Genomic DNA, 13,238 nt, shown 5'->3' with positions numbered 1-13,238 from the left:
CGGTTCTTCTCGGTAGAATCTTCCCTCTCTTCCGGCGGTTACTTTACATTTAATACAACACTATAAAAAGACGATTTAAAAGCACTTTTATGAGCCTTGACAAAAGAATATTGCGGATTAAAAAAAATCCGTTCTCAAATGATGCGCTTCCCAACAGACAACATTTAATTTTTTTTTATGTAGATTGAAATATATTTATATTAAATGCGTGAAACTTTGTAACCTTTTATATGATAATTTCTCATACGGTTTACGAAATTGTACTGTTACTGTTTATGGGTAAGGAACGCAAAAAGCTAATATTTTGTATATAATACTAGCAGACCCGGAGGATGCTAACTTTGGGTACGATAATGCTTAGTCGAAAGCCTTCTCTGAAACACGCTGAATATTATAGTACAAATAAAATATACAGAAGTTTTTATATAATAAAAAATAAAGAAGCATTAGAAATACGTTAAATTAATAAAGAAAACATTACACCCGCACACGAATATGAAACATTCATAGCTTCCGTTCATACTGGCAATGACAGCACACGTCATGTCAAAGTTAATCTGTGACGTTTTTTCGTCATTTGGTTTGTTTATTGTAATAATAAATTAATAGTTTAAAAAACTAAAAAACACGCTTTTAGCACGCACTAAAAATTACAAATGGAGCGTTTTGTCCAAAAAAAATAATTTAATAAACTAAAAGACACGGTTTTAGCACGCATTCAAAATAACAAAAGCAAACCCTTTCATTTAATACCTATATCATAGGGGTGCATTTCCGCCATCTTGCATGTTCGCCATGTTGGATTTAAGTCACGTGACTATTTTTTTCGTATTCCTGACAGCAAATCGTTTCATTTAATACCCATATCATGGGGGTGCATTTCAAATAGCCTGTCCGCCATATTGGAGGTCCGCCATATTGGATCTAAGTCACGTGACTACTTTTTTCGTATTCCTGACATTTCATTGATTGATTACATGACCCTTTCATTTGATATCCATATTATGGGGGTGGATTTCAAAAAGCCAGTCCGCCATCTTGGGGAGGCTGCCTTATTGGATCTGTAATGACGTTTCTTAGCTAGTCATGTATTGTCATCAGAACTCAGAGCGTGTGCAAAATTTCATCCTAATCGAAGACCGGGAAGTGGGTCCAATTAAGATTCCAAGATTTTCTTACATACATAGTTACAAGTGAAGCTAATATAAGCCGGTTAAAAAAAGGTGTTATCCAGTTCATTCTTATTTTCCTATCTTTCAAATTAATGTAAGTTATATTATTGTTGGCAATGAATGGTGGTCGAATTTCAACCAACGAGCGAGCACTAGTTTTAATTGGAACATATAAATTGTTGACCGAGATTTTTTCACTTGGTTTGAAATATAACTAATTTATTTTCAATGATACGATTATAGACTTAACATGATTCCGTTCAGTTAGAATTAAGATTAAACTTGACTGTTTAATTATAAATGAAAAATTGGATTACAATCGGTATCAGAAATCTTAATTAAATCGCAAGCCTTCCGTTCAAACATTTCAGGGTTCCAGTCCAATTTAATACAATTATTATATTAATTTTCGTAATATTTTAGGATATAATAATGAAAATGTCATTATTTTATTGATCCTTTTTTTTATTAGAATTGTTTTGTTTTTCGATTAAATGACGAACGTAGATACAATGACAATGAATCCCTCTGAAGTTTAGTGGTCATATCGAGCTACAAGTGGTTTGCCCGTGGTTTTGCTCGTTTTAGGGTATGGTCGTCAGGTGTTAGGTATAAAAAAGTAGGCTATGTCCTTCTTATAGTTCAGTTCTCCGTCCTTATAGTTCAAGTTTGCGTCATCCCAATTACATTAAAATTGGGCCACTCGATGGTAAGTGCTACCACTGCCTTAGACAAAGGCACCGTATGATATTTTAAGCATCACTTACATAACCAACGTGCTACTAATCATAGGAACTGAGGTGTCATATCCCTTGTAGTTCCACTCACCCTTCGAACCGGAATATAACAATACTAAATATTACTGCTTAGCGGTAGAATATATAAGGAGTTGCACCTACCTAGATGGGCTTGCATAAAACCATACCCATCAAGTATTTGTTCAGGATTATATTGAATATTCCACCAATTCAGAATGTAGTTTCTACCGAGAATAACCGACAAGAAACCCTGTAGGTGCCATATATTACTATACCGGAAGCATTATTGTTTATTTTTTTAAAAACAATACTAGCAATGCTCCAAATTAATTATGGAATTGCTATTGTTCCTATTTACCCCTCCTTTTAAGCTTATCACTTGTGTTAGGAGTGGGTACGACAATATCGATCAGATCAGATCGACAGGATCGATCCTGCGACTTTTTACATCGCTAGGCGGCCTGTAATCCATTGCGCTATTGACGCTTGTTTTGAATTATATGATGTATACCTTACCGACCTACCTTATTTATGAACGGTTTTTAAAATAAGATTTTAATTTAGTAATTGACTAAGTTATATGTACAAGTTTGCGTTAGAATAACTAAGATTTCACATTGGGTAGGTTTGAAAAAACAAGCGCAGAATACATTATTTGACTTTGGAGAAACCATAAAAATTTATTAGTTTCCTAATAAAATCGATAATATGCCGTTAAAAAGTCCAAGAGCTCTTATAGCTATCACAAATAGTTCAACGTCCAACAGATGCCCCGAATGGGTTATACGCGGTTTGATACAGTTTTATTACGTGAATTTATGAGAGAGGTCTCTTGTTCGAGATATAAAAACAAACGAACAAGTTGGAGGACTGGGATTGTATATCATTTTAAATTAGACTCAATGCAATGTTTATAAATTTGATAAATATTTCCTGTTTTATTGCGACGAAACTTCTACCATTGATAATAATTATTATACACGAGTACGTTCAAAAGTAGCCGGTTACTTAAAGCCTGACCACAGCCTTACTTCTAGATATGACAGGGTGATAAGTCTTCTTCTTTCTTAATCAAAATAGTGACGATCTATCTAGTGGATATAAGGCCACTAATCCCAGCCCTGGGTTCAAACCCTAAAATCGGGTCGATAAAAAGTTATAGTTTTTCTATCGAAAAAGTCTCACTAACATCCCGGATATTGTAAATTGAAAATATGTACAGTGTACACTCTCGTGCCTTGGAAAGCACGCACACACTTGTGAATTATAATAACTGCTGCGTAGTTGGCTGGTATTCGTTGAGATTTATCGAAATCGTGTAAGATAATATCATCACCATTGGGTAGCCCGTCCACATACCTATTTTGTAAAATAATAGACGATTATAAGGACCATGTTTTGAGAAAGGTTTTGAGAATAGATGTGGATGGTAGGGGACGACCAAAAAAACGATGGATGGATTGTGTGAAAGACGATATGGTTAGAAAGAATGTTACTAGTGAGATGACGTCCAACAGAGAAGTATGGAAGAAGAAGACATGCTGCGCCGACCCCAAGTAAAATTGGGTTAAGGGCAGGAGGATGATGAATAGACTATTATAAGTTGTGTTCATGCTTTACAAGCTTTTGTTTAACTTGCAATGTTTGTATATTTAGGTCAAATCTTGTAAGCCGAATTAGAACTACTTCTTCTAACCCCCGCGGTTCAAATATTACATGTCGGTTCGGTTCCGCAAATGATGCTAATTGCATTAGAGTGACCTATTTCCATATTCAGTATTTGCTCTAGAGGAAGGCCCTCCTCAACATTAACAGTATTAACATTAAATTTTGTGTATAAAAGTTTGTTTTCTAAATGTTGTTTTATTAATAGTAAGAATGGCATTATTAATAATGATTATAAATAAAGAAACATTATAACACAGTCATTGTCGTGCTGAACGTTCTCTACACGCGCACCTACTCAACACTAAAAATCTAAGATACTTGGTGGTAGGACTTTGTACAAGTTCGTCTGGGTGGGTACCAATCGCTCATCAAATATTCTACTGTCAAGTCTTACTACATCAATACTTAGTATTGTTGTGTTCCGGTTCGAAGGGTAAGTGAACCAGTGTAACTGCAGACACAAAGGACGTAACAGGATCCCAAGGTTAGTGGCGGTGGTAGTGGTGGTATAAATCTTTACCTGGAGCACACGAACTATGCCCCCCCCCCATTTTACACCTTGAGACTCAATTAAAAAAATAGCCTATGTACAACCCGGTTTCTCAAACTACCTCAATACCAAATTTTATCTAAATCAGTTCAACGATTTAAGCGTGAAGAGGTACAATACAGAGTTACTTATGCATTTATAATATTAATATAGATATAGATAAATCGTTTTCGTCAAAAACAAAATAAATTAACTTATAATTTAAATGTTAAACGACCTATGCAGTTACTGAAAATTGCAAATATATATTACATGTGATCTAAAAAAATAAGGGCTTCTTTATCCAATACGATCATAACAAATATTAAAATTGACTGACTTGGTGTCAGGCTATCATTGATATAATGACATTTCTATGTAATTTAACTTTTTTTTTTAACATTTATACATTTTATACATACCTATTACATATAATACTCTTATATGTATATACTTATATAATTACGGTTCTTTCGAATTTGGTGATTCCAATCAAAATGCAATATGAAAATATACTTTATTCAACTACGTAGGTAATAAAATATAGTCTTGCCATTTCTTTTGAATCGTCATTTTACAATATTAAATCGAATTTAAAGTTCGCAGAACAGTTTCTACTAAGAAAAAATCTGAAAGAAACTACGTAGTCTTTCCTCTTATCAAATTCCATAAGTATTTTAATTATGCGATTAAACGATTACAGTATTCTAATAAATTTCAGGTATATTTTCCAGAATATATCTTCCGCGTGAAAATTATCGAAAATTCTATCATCTTTAACATTAAAGCTAAAAAATAATGGTATACTAAAACTCCGTGAGAATGGCCATCGAAGGATCCATTATCACAAAAACACATATTCGAAGTAACAAAACTAACTTCAGCCACGCTCCAGCCATCTGAACCAGCTGTGCCTTCAGTCATACTCAGATGATTTCTGATAACTTATAGTTTTAGTAGAACTTAAGACATTTCGCGAAGTTCAAAGCATTGTTGATAATGTTCTCGGTAAAATAAACGTACTAAACTATTTTTATAACTTACGAGTATCTGATCAGCAGATTTATTAAATTGAATACCTACTTATAAATTTATCTACTACTGACTTCTGAATGGAAAAGTTGAAGTTTTCGTTTCTTTTTATAGGATTCGACCCTGTGGTAAGATTTTCCAATTATATTTATGTAGTTTTATAAAAAAAATGATCTTCACCAGATAAAAAAAGACAATCTGTATATGTCCGACCTTCCTGACCTGACCTGGCTAAGGCTTCCGTTAAAGATTAACGATAGGATACTAACCGGTTATTATTCTACTTCTAATCAAGTTTGTAAATATTGACACGTATATACGGAACAATTAAAACAAGTCTATGTTTGTAGCGATTTCATAGCACTCGCTTTCGTTCACGTATCTGGTCAATGGGCACGGATACTGGATAAGTGTATTGGCTAAAATTGTATGTAACACAAATGTAGCTCATAATTAAATATCCATAGAACTTTATATTGGATAACACATATAAACTTTTAACATAAATAAAAATAGTCTTATATCTTTGGTTGGCTACATACATTGATAATAAAAATAGTCTAGCTATTGTATTTTTGGGTGACTCCAGAGAATGTATATTATATAAGTCCATTAGTATATTGATAACAGTATATTAACAGTTTATTCTTACTGGCAGTGTTTACACTTCTGTTTCTCTGAAAGCCGTTGGCCCTGAAGTTGTCTGATAATCGCGGATTTGCCATTCTTTAGGATTATGAGAGAGAAACGGCAGTATTGTTATAATTCAGTTTGAAGGGTTAGTAAGCCAGTGTAACTACAGGCATAGACATTTTTACCTTTGCCGTATCATAAATTCAAATCATTTGTAAAAAATACTTTGGTAAAGAAGGCATTTTATTCAATAAAATATTGTACAGATGATAAAAAAGCGTGGACTTAACACTCGTTGACTTCCAGGGAAGATATATTACACATATATAATTGTATTTAACTAACACTGTATTTTTAAATAATGACTGTATTTTTAAATGTTGAAAAAGAGTAACTACTGAGTTTCTTGCCGGTTCTTCTCGGTAGAATCTACGCTCCGAACTGGTGGTAGCTTCAGTTAATATAGTTTGTTAAATGACGATTCAAAAGTGCTTGTAAAAGCCTACTTGAATAAAGTATATTTTTAATTTGATTTGATTTAATGGACAGAACATCTTAGTTCCCAAGATTGGTATCGCATTTGCGATATAACTTTTCTTACAGCGTAGTGGTCACCACCACCCATAGACATTGGTCTATGGGTGGTGGTGACCACTTACCATTCATCGTCATCATCATGGTCAGCCTGTATTACTCCACTGCTGGACGTAGGCCTCCCCCAAGGCGCGTCACTGAGCCCGATCTTCGGCCCTTCTCATCCATAGATGGGTCAATAGTCCGTTCGCCTACTTATACAATAAAAAAATTATCAAACTGGTGACTTTATTATTCTACTATCAACATATTTTTATTATTTGACTATTCGTAAATCGTCTAACTATAGAGGGCATGTGGCTTTCTACCTCTAAGTATAGTAGTGGATCTGGTATATTAAATTTATTCTCGAACAATGGACTAGAGAACATTTTAAATAAACGAGACGCTTTAGGAATTTAATAAACACAGCGGCCGACGCTGAGCATTCTAAGCAAACTTCAACAACTCACTATTAATTTTCTTTAATTCCGACTTTGTAATGGAAGCCGACAGAGGTATTATATCACTGGAATAAAATAATATTAAGGGTCTAAACTTGAAATGAAAATATATTTATTTAAATTTGATTGAATAAAATCCAGCTACTAAGTCTCGAATGTCTCTTTTCACCGTAGACTAGTGAAACATACCTACGGAGTTTTTATTAATTCTACTTCTTATAATTTTTAACGTTTTTTATAATGAAAGAGCGCCTGGCAAGCATAATGGCAGCTGTAGTCAAATGCAGGTTAGGAAGAAGACATGCCTTCAAACTCAAGTTAGAAACGGATTTAAATAATGTACTTAATTTTTTAATATGTTTTCTGGCAATATTATCGTTTATGTTTTAGTCATCAATGTCAGTATGTCTTCAAATTTCCTGCTCTTGCTGACTTTATTTCCTGGTATTAAGCATTGATTATTGTAAAATTTATGGGTCAACCCTTTCCTATTCCAGCGGTTCCCTGCACTGAATAAAAAGGAACCTGATAAGTGTTCTTGTATACATTTCTACTGTAGGAGCCGAGATGGCCCAGTGGTTAGAAAGCGTGCATCTTAACCGATGGTTGCAGGGTCAAACCCAGGCAAGCACCTCTGAATTTTCATGTGCTTAATTTGTATTTATAATTCATCTCGTGCTCGGTGGTGAAGGAAAACATCGTGAGGAAACCTGCATGTGTCTAATTTCAAAGAAATTATGCCACATGCGTATCCACCAACCAGCATTGGAGCAGCGTGTCGGAGTGTGCTCCAAACCTTCTCCTCAAAAAAAGAGAGGAGGCCTTAGCCCAGCAGTGGGAAGTTTACAGGCTGGTAATTAGCCTACATTGCAAAACATAGACAAACTTGAACTCTATGTACCCTTGTGCCTGATTATTCCCTCATTAAGCATTCAAATCGAAATGTTGGAACACAAAATATTGTTGTTAGGCGATAATAGCGTTTGTCTATGAATGGTATTTCTAATACAAAGTGTAGCTGTTTTCCTATAACAAACGAGTTGGTTGTATTTATGCAGTGCAGACATAATGTACTACTAGTTTTTGTCCGTAGCTTCGCCGTTGTCTGAGAAGGAGTCGCACATGTCTATGATGATATAGATTGTCCTAATTTATGAGACAAAATAAAATTATAAAGTCAAAACACACCGCAAGCTACTCTCATCACTTATTTAAAAAATGAACAAACTAATTCTGTAGAATAATTAACATTAATCTTGGCAAGAATGCTCCCATCATTATAATTGTTGCAATAAAACAGTTATTTAAGCAGTTTCACCTGGGAATTCGAGATACACAGATACAAACTAATTGAAAAGTCTGTTTCAGTTTTAATATATTTACAAAAAGCGATCCTAAACTCAATATTTGTAACATCTTAACTTTGAAGACAGTTTTATTAGGAAAATAAAGATAAAATTAAATTAGTGAGTTGAAAATAATTTTCGGAACTTCTCTGGTTTATTTTGATATATTTTTAATATAATATTGCAATAATTTAGTTGTATTTTCCTTTTAATATGATGGTAGAAAAACATTTGAGTTTTCATAACTTCATATTAAATACTTTATAGTCGCGTCTTATGTATAGTACCTTGGTTTATTAGTTAAATTAATCGATCTCTTTGTAGTTTAAAAGATAAATAAAAAATACATACTTAGTTCTGTGATGAGATTTTGTAAAGTATCAAGACTATTTATATATAACCACGTGTGTATATAATTCTGAAGAAGTAGCTCACTAGATCTTAACGATACTGTATTTCACTAATGTTTACAAATAAAGCACATTTATTACGTATCTTTCCGATGTAATATATAAAACAAAAAGCAAATCTTGCCATCCATCCATGATGTAGAAAGAATCAAAGATCTGACGTAACGCCATCTAGTATCCAGAAGTAGACATAAACACGTTAATTACGTGTATAATTCTCTTCAAAACCAATTTTCAATTCCAATTACATAAATTTTGTTTATCTAAGTAACACCACGTGGGTAAAACCGCAAGTGTCTAGTCAGTCGACTCTAAAAATACCATGTTTATCTAATTTGGCAGCGCGCCAGGCGACTGGATCATTTGAATTGCGGTTCACAACAATTAAGGGACGCATTCACGCTGATAATAAAACCGAAGTGCAATTCAGCCGATATCGAAAGCAATAATGATTTGAAGATAGCTTTAATGCAAGTTCATAGCGCAATTGCGAGTTCAATGTTAATTGGACCAGTTTTGATATATAAATAAAGTTTATAGTACGGAACATATTTAAAAAATAGTAGATTTTAAATATTTCAATTTTCATTTCGAAAAGAGTTTTTTTAATAATAATCATTTAGCCAATCGCAGTGCACGGTTGGACATACGTCACTCTAAAGTCCGCATGGTACAAGTCCTTTTTTGCCTCCACGTTCTCTACTTTTGGACTCGTCTGCTCCAACGGCCACTAAACTAATATCTGTTATTTTTGTAAAATATAATGATAACTCCTTGAATTACTTCTACATGGAAACTAATTGAAATTCAAATATTGTGATTGTTTTAAAGAAAATTATTTCCGGAGAACGGGGACAGACCCAATTGTCTTCTGTCGGAAAAACGCTGCGGTGTAAAATGCTGTAACGGAAAGTAGTGTAAATATTCGTCTCTAATTCCACGTTGTATCTTAACATCGTCGCAGTTGAACAATTCAACCTTAAAGTAGTGGGTGCTGCACGATTTCTGGTATATTAAATACGTGACAGGAAGTTATTTTGTACCCAAAATTGCAATTCAATAAAGAAATTCTGCATTCATCTGCATAGCATTCTTGCCACTATTCTCTGCGGACACGATATTTTCTTAGTCGAGGTAAACGGACAGACAAATTGACCTTATCTTAAGTGAGTACCAGCACCCATAGACATTGTCACAGTAAAAATATTAAACATTCCTTATATCGCCCATGCGCGATCATTTTTATTGTATTTTTATGTTTACAACACTGAAATTAACAACTACATATATGCATTTTTTTCCATTAAAAAAATTGAGAAACTTAGATTTTAGCTTAGAGGTTATATAGTTGTAACAGTCATTTATATTGAATTCCTATAATATCAGTAGACGTTATATATGAATTTCTCTGCACCTTATTTCAATATTCTTGAAAGGAGTTTTCTAGACCAGACATCAACCAAAATTAAAATATTCTTTATTCAAATAATATAAAAAGCAAAGTTAGAAGCACTTAATAATGAGTTACATACAGAATGCAAATATAACGAAATTGTATACAGTAATATTTCGTATTTAAAGCGAGCTCAATTATAATTACATAACATACATAAACAGCCTGTAAATTTCCCACTGCTGGGTTAAGGCCTCCTCTCCCTTTGAGGAGAAGGTATGGAGCATATTCCACCACGCTGCTCCAATGCGGGTTGGTGGAATACACATGTGGCAGAATTTCGTTGAAATTAGATACATGCAGGTTTCGTCACGATGTTTTCCTTCACCGCCGAGCACGAGATGAATTATAAACACAAATTAAGCACATGAAAATTTAGTGGTGCCTGCCTGGGTTTGAATCCGAAATCGTCGGTTAAGATGCACGCGTTCTAACCACTGGGCCATCTCGGTTATAATTACGTAACTTTAAATTCAAAGGCTCCGTATTCACACAAGATTGAAGAGCCACTTAAACATCTTGGCGGCTCGCTTCAAATATAAGCATTTCTGTACGTCAAATTCTTTCAGCCTCCAGTATCAACATACGTGCTTTTTTTCCTAAAAAAAAATAGCAATTAAATTTTCAACAGAACTACAAAAACACATGTATTCATAATGGGTACGAAAAAGGTCAAAATAGAGTCGGTTATCTTCAAATCAAATCAAAACATGAGTAAAGTACTCCTGTGGGCTGTTGCGTGAAGTTTTGAATCGTCATTTTACAAGTTTAAATCTAATGTTAAACTGTCACCGTTTCGTTATGTTGATTTTATTAAAAATAACTGTCAAGCAATTCAGTAGTTAATCTTTTCTAATAAATTACATTGTAAATTAAATACAATTTAATTAGTATTAACTTCACTATGGACCGTGTTTGTGTGTGTGGCTGTCAATGTATTAAGTAATCCATATTTATCAACACATTTTGCTTCTCAAACTATTAATAATATTCAGCTATTAAGGCTTTTTCATAGAAGTAACTACGTCTGTAAATAGTTTTGTGTAGGAATTGAATGGCCTTAGTTAAAATTCGATAAAAAATAATTTAATATAAATTATGTAAGCATCCTACAATTTTAATTTACCTTTATAATGGTCATAGACAAACGTTCCTAAGAAGATTCACATTGTGCGTGTTCAGGGACAATTAACGAGGCCACTTTGCTCTGCTTTAGTATTGTTATAATTTGATAGCACAATTGATCTATTTTTTCGGTTTCAAAACCTTCATCAACAGCACGATTCTGTAAGAGTGAACTCGAAACTCATCGATCTTGAAGTGTCAGAAAATGATACGTAAGGTTGTCTATAATAATAATAACAAAACTCAAAGTTACAGGTACGTAATAGCATCACTATATCACCTTACGGCTATTATATTCAAACTGTCGGACCTGTAACACGGACCGGTGTATATTTTGTCGAATCGGTATTTTTTACTGGAGACTCGATTTCGTCTGGTCTCCGTCGTGCAACAACATACGTCATCGCCTAAAAAAAGTATACGAACCTGTAAAACGGATAGCTGTGTGAATGTAGCGATATACAATAGAGTTTTATTTTAATTTGACTTTGACTTTTTACTGAAAGATATAAAAGGCTCTTTTAACTAATTTTCTTAAACAGCAGTGTGATTCTGTAAGAATTTCGTATCTCACTGACATGAAATTCTGACAACCGTCTTACGGTGATGCGCCATTTTGATACGTGTATCCTATAATAATCTTATAATTAGTATAGACAATGTCACATATCATATTCTGACATTTAACTCTCGTTTTCGGCGGTGAGTTTCGACTTTCTTCTTACAGAATGCCTCTACAGCTCGTGTTTTATCAAAAATATCAATGGTTACAATTGTATAATTGTCACTCACAATGGAATGAAAATTCTTTGAATGTAAACAATAAAAAAATCAACTTTACCAAAAGACCACTGAGCTCGTTCTCCCGCGCAATATTATAAAGACGTGACGATGAATGGCATGCCAGCTAACATAATGGCAGACAGAATTGAGGCTATCACTCGCAATATGCATAATTATATAAGTCCACCAGTGAACGTAATATTGCATCGCGTTATATCAAGCATTTATATAATTTCCTTTTATTATAATATATATTATTACTATTATAACCAAGAGTTTATATACGTTTAATTTCGCTACTAAAATGTTCATATTAGTCAAATATATTGTGGAATAAAATACAGGTATTTAGTTTTGGTTAAGGACATTTATTAAGAGAGTAACTACTGAGTTCTATATTTATATACCTAGATTCCAACCATGTTCTATCTTTATTTTTGATTATTTACTTAAATAAAGAATATTTTGGTTTTGATTTTATAGATGTGAATCCGCTGCATCTGCGTTGGATCAGTGTTGTAATGAGCTTCGAAAGAAGAATATGCTATAACGCGCAGTTCGCCTTTTACAGGTTGTTATGTATGAAGTAGCGGCTGCAGAGGACACACTGAGCATCAATGGATAGGGAATCCTATTTCATGGATAAGAAAACAAACATAATATTAGACCTAGCGCAGGCAGCAGATACAAATGTGTGCTACGGATACGCAGAGGTCGAACAATGGCAATGATCACTTCACAATTAATGTAATGTAAAATAATATTTCTGTGTTCTTAATAACTGTTGAATTGTTGACCAATCAGAACAATATATATAACAAAAATAGAATAAACATCTTCAAAGCTTAAGCTAATTTTGTCTTTTGACATTTAAACGTGTTTTCGTTCGTGTCTTTCGAATTCGAGTCGAAATTGTAAGAATTTTCAGTTTATTTTGGGAAATCAGAAATATTGGCGACGTGATCTTAAATTTTTATATGTAACCATAGATATTGAAAAAGTGAAATATGATAAATAGTATAATATGTAAATGTAACAAAAAGAAATTCCTCACGATGTTTTCCTTAAACATAGGATAAATTACTCATCCCTAACCAGCCAAAGCGCCGAGAGCTTGAGGAACAAAAATGTAATGTACCTTTAACCTGTAGTTACACTGTCTTGCTCACCCTAAAATCCTTAAGACCTAATGAGAACTATCCAGATAGGCTTCACAAAATTCTGCCACCAAGTTCTTCTATTAAGCAACCTAATCCATCTGGGTTTGCATGGAACGTTTCTATCAGGGAATA

At 33.6% G+C, this 13,238-nt stretch overlaps 2 protein-coding genes across 3 annotated transcripts in view; one reads left to right on the top strand and one right to left on the bottom strand.

Moving 5' to 3' along the window:
• LOC113403500 (inactive dipeptidyl peptidase 10) overlaps positions 1 to 13,238 on the bottom strand; it is a 196,724-nt gene that overhangs the window by 81,825 nt on the left and 101,661 nt on the right. The window lies entirely within an intron of this gene.
• Positions 11,773 to 13,238, top strand: part of LOC113403513 (zinc finger protein 93-like) — a 122,954-nt gene continuing 121,488 nt past the window's right edge. Inside the window, exon 1 of the mRNA XM_026644095.2 lies at positions 11,773 to 11,787. The gene's annotated coding sequence lies outside the window, so the exon portion shown is untranslated. The remainder of the gene's footprint in view (positions 11,788 to 13,238) is intronic.

This window comes from Vanessa tameamea, chromosome 25, assembly GCF_037043105.1.
Source record: "Vanessa tameamea isolate UH-Manoa-2023 chromosome 25, ilVanTame1 primary haplotype, whole genome shotgun sequence".
NCBI classification, from domain to species: Eukaryota; Metazoa; Arthropoda; class Insecta; order Lepidoptera; family Nymphalidae; genus Vanessa; species Vanessa tameamea.
Note: the sequence above shows the minus strand (reverse complement) of the source record. Positions and strands in the feature narration are given on the sequence as shown.